The 7,274-nt window shown below is 44.1% G+C and overlaps 1 long non-coding RNA gene across 1 annotated transcript in view; it reads right to left on the reverse strand.

The window, feature by feature from the left end:
• LOC106726294 overlaps positions 1-5,293 on the reverse strand; it is a 9,955-nt gene extending 4,662 nt beyond the window's left edge. Inside the window, exons 1-2 of the long non-coding RNA XR_001362343.1 lie at positions 5,281-5,293; positions 4,570-4,572 (exon numbers count right to left, since the gene is read on the reverse strand). This is a non-coding gene — a long non-coding RNA (uncharacterized LOC106726294). The remainder of the gene's footprint in view (positions 1-4,569; positions 4,573-5,280) is intronic.
• Positions 5,294-7,274: the final 1,981 nt, after the last annotated feature.

Raw genomic sequence — 7,274 nt, forward strand, 5'->3', positions numbered from 1 at the left:
AGAGGGAAAGACAGAAACATCGATGTGAGAGAGACACGTGGATTGGTTGCCTCCTGCACGCACCCTGACCAGGGCCCGGGCCAGGGAGGATGCAACCAACCCACACAGCCTTGGCACACGCCCTTGACCAGAATCAAACCCAGAACCCTTTGGTCGGCAGGCCGACGCTCTATCCACTGAGCCAAACCGGCTAGGGCACCTTTAAGTGTTTTAATCATATATGTTATTCTTGATTCTTTTATGGATTTTTGCTCTGACAACTCCCTTGAAACTGTTCTTAGCAATAATTCATCTTCTAATAGCCAAAGTTTATTTTTCTCAACCTATTTTTTGAAATAATTTTTTTTAGTAATGTAATGCTTTCTCTTGGTTTAAAAAGTCAAGAGCAATAAAAAGTTATAACAAAAATATTATCCTCCTATTTTACAATCCACCCCCATCCCACCGCACTTCTTAGGGGCACTCACTTCTAAATAAAGCAAGTACACTGCTGTACTTCGATCTATGAGCTTAATACTCTGACTTTCTATCATGTTACATGTGGATTTTACCTTCGTTACAGACCACTTCCCTTTCTCGGTCTTCCCAATATAGTTTTATCTCAATTTTAGTTACATTCTTGCCCAGCGATTTTTAAAATGATTATTGTGTTACTATTGTTCACTTTTATGCCAAGTTTGCACATGATTACATGACCTTTCATGTACAACTTTTTGTTTTTCCTGAAGTTACTATTTGCCTCCATTTTTCTCAGTTGCTTATTTTTTCTTGAAGAGCTGGTTATGTCTTCTCACATCCCGCCACATCCCTGAAAATGCCTCTTTCAATACCGTCAACTACTTTCTCAGTGCTCTTCCCCGAAGACGTCCCTCTCGGAGGCCTCCTCTGGGAGTCCTTACCTCCCTGCTCCGATTTGGAGTGTGGCTCTCTCAGCTGCATCCTCCTGGAAATTTCCTTGGCCTCTCTCGTGTGGGAGCCCCTGGTTTCTAGATCACTTGACTTAGTTTTTGTTTGTTTGTTTATCTCAATTTTTGTAAATACATGGCCTAGTCACTTCCTGAGAGAAGATAAGTTTCTGAGAACTCTAATGTCTGAGAGTCTCTTCATTTTCTATCCTCACGCTCACTTTGGTGTAGCAGTTTCACTGATGAAGATGGCCACAGTAATCCTTCCTACCCCCTTATTCCCACCACTTTGTAATAGGGCTTTGCCACTTCTCCCATCCAAAGGTAGCCTGTTCCCCGACTCCTTGCCAGCTTTGCGATTTGCTTTGACAAGTAGAATATGTTGGAAGTAGCATGTGTGACTCCTGAAACCAGAAGCCTTACAACATCTGCTCTCCCCTCTCAGAATGTGGACCTGAGGCTGCCACGTGAAGAAGCCAGGTCTAGCCTAGAAAAGTGGTGGGGAAATTATTACTGAAGACCAGGCATGTGGTCCCCTGTGTTATGTAGCAATGGAACAATTGGGGAAACAATTGCCTACAGTAATTTAGAAGATAGAAAATGTATGTGATGAACTTGTGGTCTTGACAAAGGAGACCTCTAAGCAGTGTGTATAGAAAATATCTGTTAGGTGTTTCTAGAAGCATATAATAAGGCATTCTGCTTGCAATGAGATAAATATAGATGGCTTAAACCTTGCTGGGTTGTAAAATAAAAGAATCTCTCATCCCCAGACTGTCCAGCTAGCAAACGACCTTGGTAAAGATCAATTTTTAAACGTGGCTGTAAGACCCTTTGTTAAGGTCTCAGTGAGTGCCTAGCAGATCCTCTCGTTTAGGCAAAAAGGCTTCTGAGAATCTGAGGTGTGTTGTTCCACAGCAGTCTGGCAGGCCCAAATGAAAAAGAATTATGGATGTAGTATTTGGAACATGGAATAAACCCCAACAAGATTCATAGAAAAGCCACAAAGGGTTTGATTTGGTTGTACTGATGAAATAACAGCAAGCTTGGAGCAAAGGGACTGAGATTATTCAAAACACAAAGAGAACTCTGCACTCCAACTTGCAGTGGGTAAGAAGCAGGACTAAGAAAGCCATTCAGCTGTAAGACATAGTAGCTTAAAACAACAACTATTTTCTCTGCTCTCAATTCTGGAGGCCAGCAATTCAGACTGGGCTCAGCTGGGGTCACACATGCAGTTGCAGGCATCTGGAAGCTTGACTGCTGCTGGTTGGACTAAAATAGCCTCGCTCAGCCCTCCTGGCTCAGTGGTTGAGTGTCGACCTATGAACCAGGACATCATGGCTCAATTCCCGGTTGGGGCATATGCCCAGGTTGCAGGCTTGATCCCCAGTGTGGGGCGTGCAGAAGGCAGCCGATCGATGATTCCGATCGATGATCTCTCTCAACATTGATGTTTCTATCTCTCTCTCCCTCTCCCTTCCTCTCTAAAATCAATAAAAATATATAAAAATTTTTAAAGTAGCCTCTGTCCATGTGTAATTATGGGTGCTGGTTGGTCTAGGGCAGGGGTGGGCAAACTTTTTGACTTGAGGGCCACACTGGGTTCTTAAACTGGACCGGAGGGCCGGAACAAAAGCATGGATGGAGTGTTTGTGTGAACTAATATAAATTCAAAGTAAACATGGTCGGCAAACTGCGGCTCGGGGGCCACAAGCGGCTCTTTGGCCCCTTTAGTGTGGCTCTTCCTAAGCCTTAGGAGTACCCTAATTAAGTTAATAACAATGTACCTACCTATATAGTTTAAGTTTAAAAAATTTGGCTCTCAAAAGAAATTTCAATCGTTGTACTGTTGATATTTGGCTCTGTTGACTAATGAGTTTGCCGACCACTCGTCTAGATTCTAGACGAGTCTCAACTGGGATGACTGGGCACTTCAGGTCTCTGTCACATATCTGTTCCATGCCAGTAGGCTACCTCAGGAATGTCCTCATGGAGATGACAGAAACACAAGAAAGAGCAAGGCCTCTCGAGTTGTAGACTTAGAAGCACCATACTTGCACTTCTGCTTCATTCTATTACCCAAAGCCAGGCACATGGTCAAGTCCAGAGACAGAGGCAGAGGACACTTCAAAGTTAAATGCCCAAGGAGGTGGATGCAGAGAGGGTAAAAGATCATTCAACCCATCAGCAAGACCTATCAATTCTACCTTAGAAATACTTTCCACACCTGTCCAATACTCCTTCTATCTTATTGCTACCACCACTTCAGTTCACCATGATCTCTCTTACCTATCACCACCTGACTGCTCTGTCCAAATCTTTCTTGTCCATTCCTTCTCAGACCATTCTCAATGCAGCAACGAGAATAAATTTAAAAAGAAAACCTGCTCTGACCACTCATTTAAATAAGTCTGCCAAATGGTTTCCTATTGTTCTCAGGATAAAGGTGAAAATCCTGACTAAGGCCTGAATTTTTTTCAATTTTCAATTGAGGGGTTATTTTAAAGCAAATAGATGAACCTGGTGAAGGGAGAAAGAGAGTGAAGAGGGAGTGTGGGAAAGAGAGGCTTTGTAATGACTTCCATGTGAGGACAGCCTGGGAGCCCGTTCTCCAACCTCATCTGCTTCCATCCTTTCTTTCACTTTATGGTTGGAACACATCATAATTCCCCAAGTTGTACACTATTTCAAGCCTGTGGGGTCTTACTTGGACTGCTCTGTGTCCAAGTAGAGAAGTAGATTTCTTTATTCCTCCTTTTTGTATGGCCTCAAAACTGTCTGCCTTATCCCCTAAAAAAAGAGAGAGGAGAAAAGCACAGATTGGTTTGGCTCAGTGGATAGAATGTCAGCCTGCAGACTGAAGGGTCACTGGTTCGGTTCCAGGAGAGAGAGAGAGAGAGAGAGAGAGAGAGAGAGAGAGAGAGAGAGAAGAAGAAGAAGAAGAAGAAGAAGAAGAAGAAGAAGAGGAGGAGGAGGAAGAGGAGGAGGAAGAGGCTCTTCCACAAAATACCGACTTTTGCGCATGGGCCACGAAGTTTCAATCGCACTGTACATTCGGTTTGCTGACCACGGGTCTAGGGAGCTTCGGGTGGAATGGCTCATCTCTCCTTGTGGCTTTTCATCCAGTAAGGTAGACCTGGCTTCTTCCCATAGTCAGTCTTAGGGTAGCACTCTGAGAGTCAAGAGCAAAAGCTTCAAGGTCCCTTGAGCCTTGGGCTCAGTTTATGCTGTCACTTTGCCACTTTTGTTTTAGTCAAAGTAAGTCAAGGCCAGACTAGAATTAAGGAGCAAGGAAATAAGTTTTCCTTTCATTGCACTGTTTCTGTAGTCTTTGCGACAGTTTTCTTTTTCTCTTTCAGTTTTGTTCCTTTATAGTAGAGGTTATCCTCAAATTTTCTGTGTCTCTTGGCTGTTCATTTACATTAAATCCTGATGGAAGGGGAAGCGAAGTCACGTTGCAAAGAGGCATGAGTACCCAGATGTGAGCCACTGATGCCGTCGTCTTTGCATTCGAGCAATACACATTATAGACCCTTCTAGGTGGGAAGTTATTTTCACGCAGAATTTGGAGGCATTGCTTCATTGTTGGCACTGAGCAGGTCTGTGGTGTGGTGACTGTTTACTTTGTGTAACTTTTCCCTCTCTCTGCAGGATTTGGAACCTTCTGGTTATTTGCAATACACTGAAATGTCCTGCTGACGTAGCCTGGTGTGAGTTCTTTTTCATTCATCATGTTGACGTTCCACTGGTATTTTTGACCCAGAGATCCTGTTCTTTGACTTGTGGGGATGTCCTGGGATCACATCTTGGATCATTTCCTCTCCACAGTTTTCTCTACTTGCTGGAACTCCTGTTATTTGGATGTTGGACCACTAACCAGATCCTCTAACTTTCTTAACTTTTCCACTCTGTTAAGTTCTTATTATGTTGTTATATTTTCTGAGAAATTTCTTCAACTACATGTTCCTTCTCTTTTACTGAATTTTTAATTTCAGCATTCATGTTTTTCACTTTCAATCGCTTTTTCTTGGTCTCTTACTTGTTAAAAGGCATCTTATTCTTGCTTCCAGCATTTTCCTGATATTATTAATTACATTTTCCTTGAAGTTTTCATTGCATTGCATTGTTTCTGTAGTCTTTGAGATGGTTTTCTTTTCCGCTTTCTTTCAGTTTTATTCCTTTAGAGGTTATCCTCAAATTTTCTGTGGCTCTTGGCTGTTCATTTACATTAAAAGCTGATTGGAAGCTCTAGGGCTGTGGTTGGCAAACCGCGGCTCGCGAGCCACATGCGGCTCTTTGGCCCCTTGAGTGTGGATCTTCCACAAAATACTGACTTCTGCGCATGGGCCACGAAGTTTCAATCGCACTGTACGTGCGCGCCCGCACGTGGTATTTTGTGGAAGATCCACACTCAAGGGGCCAAAGAGCCGCATGTGGCTCGCAAGCAGCGGTTTGCCAAACCGCAGTTTGCTGACCACTGCTCTAGGGTGTAACAGGCACATTGCCTGGTGGGATTCACTGTAAATGAAGCCAGTGGGCAAATGGCTTTTTCCTTGAGCATCTGTAGGTCTTCTCTCAGTGGTAGCTCACTTTACCCAGAAGAGTTCTTACCAGCGTTGCCCTTGGCCAGAGCAAGAGGGCCCTGCCTTCTGCTTCGTTCTATCAGGGCCTTGCTCTGCCCACCCTTCTAAAGGGCAAGGAGTCCATAGGGTCGAGTTCATGCCCACCTGTGACCCACCCTGCTCTCTCTTTAGAGTTTTCTCCAAGCACCTGGGGCCACAGAATGCCCTGCCCAAATGACCTCTATTTCCAAGGCCTACATGTGCCTTCCCTGGATGATCTTCCTAAGAGCAGACCCTGCTGCACCTTCAGGCCTGAGAGGAGGCTAAAGAGTGGCTGTTTTCAGGGGCGTATAGATGGAGTGGAAACAATTAGTTTCCAGCCACAGGTGGAAGATAAAAGACCAGGACAGGTCTTCGTGTGGCTGTTTATTTTAGAAAGTGAACAAAATGTGGTTTATTCAGAAAACTGCAAAAAAGGAAGCAGGAACAGGAAAGGAGAGCAGCAAGAAAACCTGGCAAAAGTGGACTCATTGCAGAAAGAACAAAGCGTAGGGTCAGGGCCTGTCACTTGCACAGACCTCTTCCAAAACCCTTTCTTTTCCCAGGCAAGGAAAATTCCCTTTTTGTACACAATTTTTATTTAGTATTGTTTTCCTTAAAGATGATTTTAAAATTGCATAAGCTTCACAGCCACAAAACATGGATCTGTAGCTGAGACCAGGAACTATATTTTAAGACTTTATATAGAGAAAGAGAGATAATGAGACAGAGATACATACCTGGCAAAACAGCTGATTTGAAGCAGCATAGGTTTTTTGAAAATCCTAAGAAAAAATAGGGGCCCCAGAAAGAATGGTTGATGCAATGTAAGTTGAAAATTAATCTGACCAAGAAGTGACTCAGGAACTAACTTTTAAAGGATACCAACATTGGTAAGACAATTGCTCAGAGTTGGTCTGTTAGGAAAGCCAGGCAAGAGACGTGCCCTAATGCCCGCCACCCTTTCAGATTTGCTGACCAATCTGAACTAGTTTTCAGCCTCTTAAAGTAACAAAAGCTGCACTTACCTAAGGCTGCCACCAGGTGGCAGACGTGGCTTACTCAAGCATGATTTTGCCACACTGCTAAAACTCAAAATGTCTTTTAATTCTCAAGCAATTTTGTGAGGTAAGTGCCGTGGTTTTCATCACTTTTCAGATGAGGCTAAGAGATGCTCAATAACTTGCCCATATAGGATGATGTTTAGTTGGGGATTTGCAAGATGAGATACATACAAGTTAATTTTGTCAGCACAGGACAAGGGAATTGCGAAAAGGCACACTGGAAAGTGTCCTGTCAGCTTTCCTCTGTTTCCAGTTGTGCCCAGAACGCTCCCCAAACTACAAATGCAGGCATCGGAGGAGAGCCATGTCTTAGACACACTCTGTTTCACACCTGCTTGTTAGTCTCTTTCCCCTCTTGTGTCATCTTTCATTTCCATAGCCCTGCATCCTGTTTGGCACATCTTGAACGAAAAGCAAACGCATGGACATCATTCAACAGGAGGAAGGACTCGCTGCCTGCCTTCCCCATCCCACAAGGCTGAGGAGGGGGTGAGGTTGCATCTCTCTGGGGAAAAGTCAGCACCACCACCCTCCTCAAAGGCATCTTGGCATTTCCCTAAAGCGTGCCAAAGAGAACCTCTCCCCAGCTTCAAGGACCATGGAGGGATCACCCAGAAAGACACGTTGATGTTGCCTGTACCTGGGACTGGTAAAACACACACACACACACACACACACACACACACACACACACAATCTGA

Source organism: Myotis brandtii, unplaced genomic scaffold (assembly GCF_000412655.1).
Source record: "Myotis brandtii unplaced genomic scaffold, ASM41265v1 scaffold248, whole genome shotgun sequence".
In the NCBI taxonomy this organism is placed as follows: domain Eukaryota; kingdom Metazoa; phylum Chordata; class Mammalia; order Chiroptera; family Vespertilionidae; genus Myotis; species Myotis brandtii.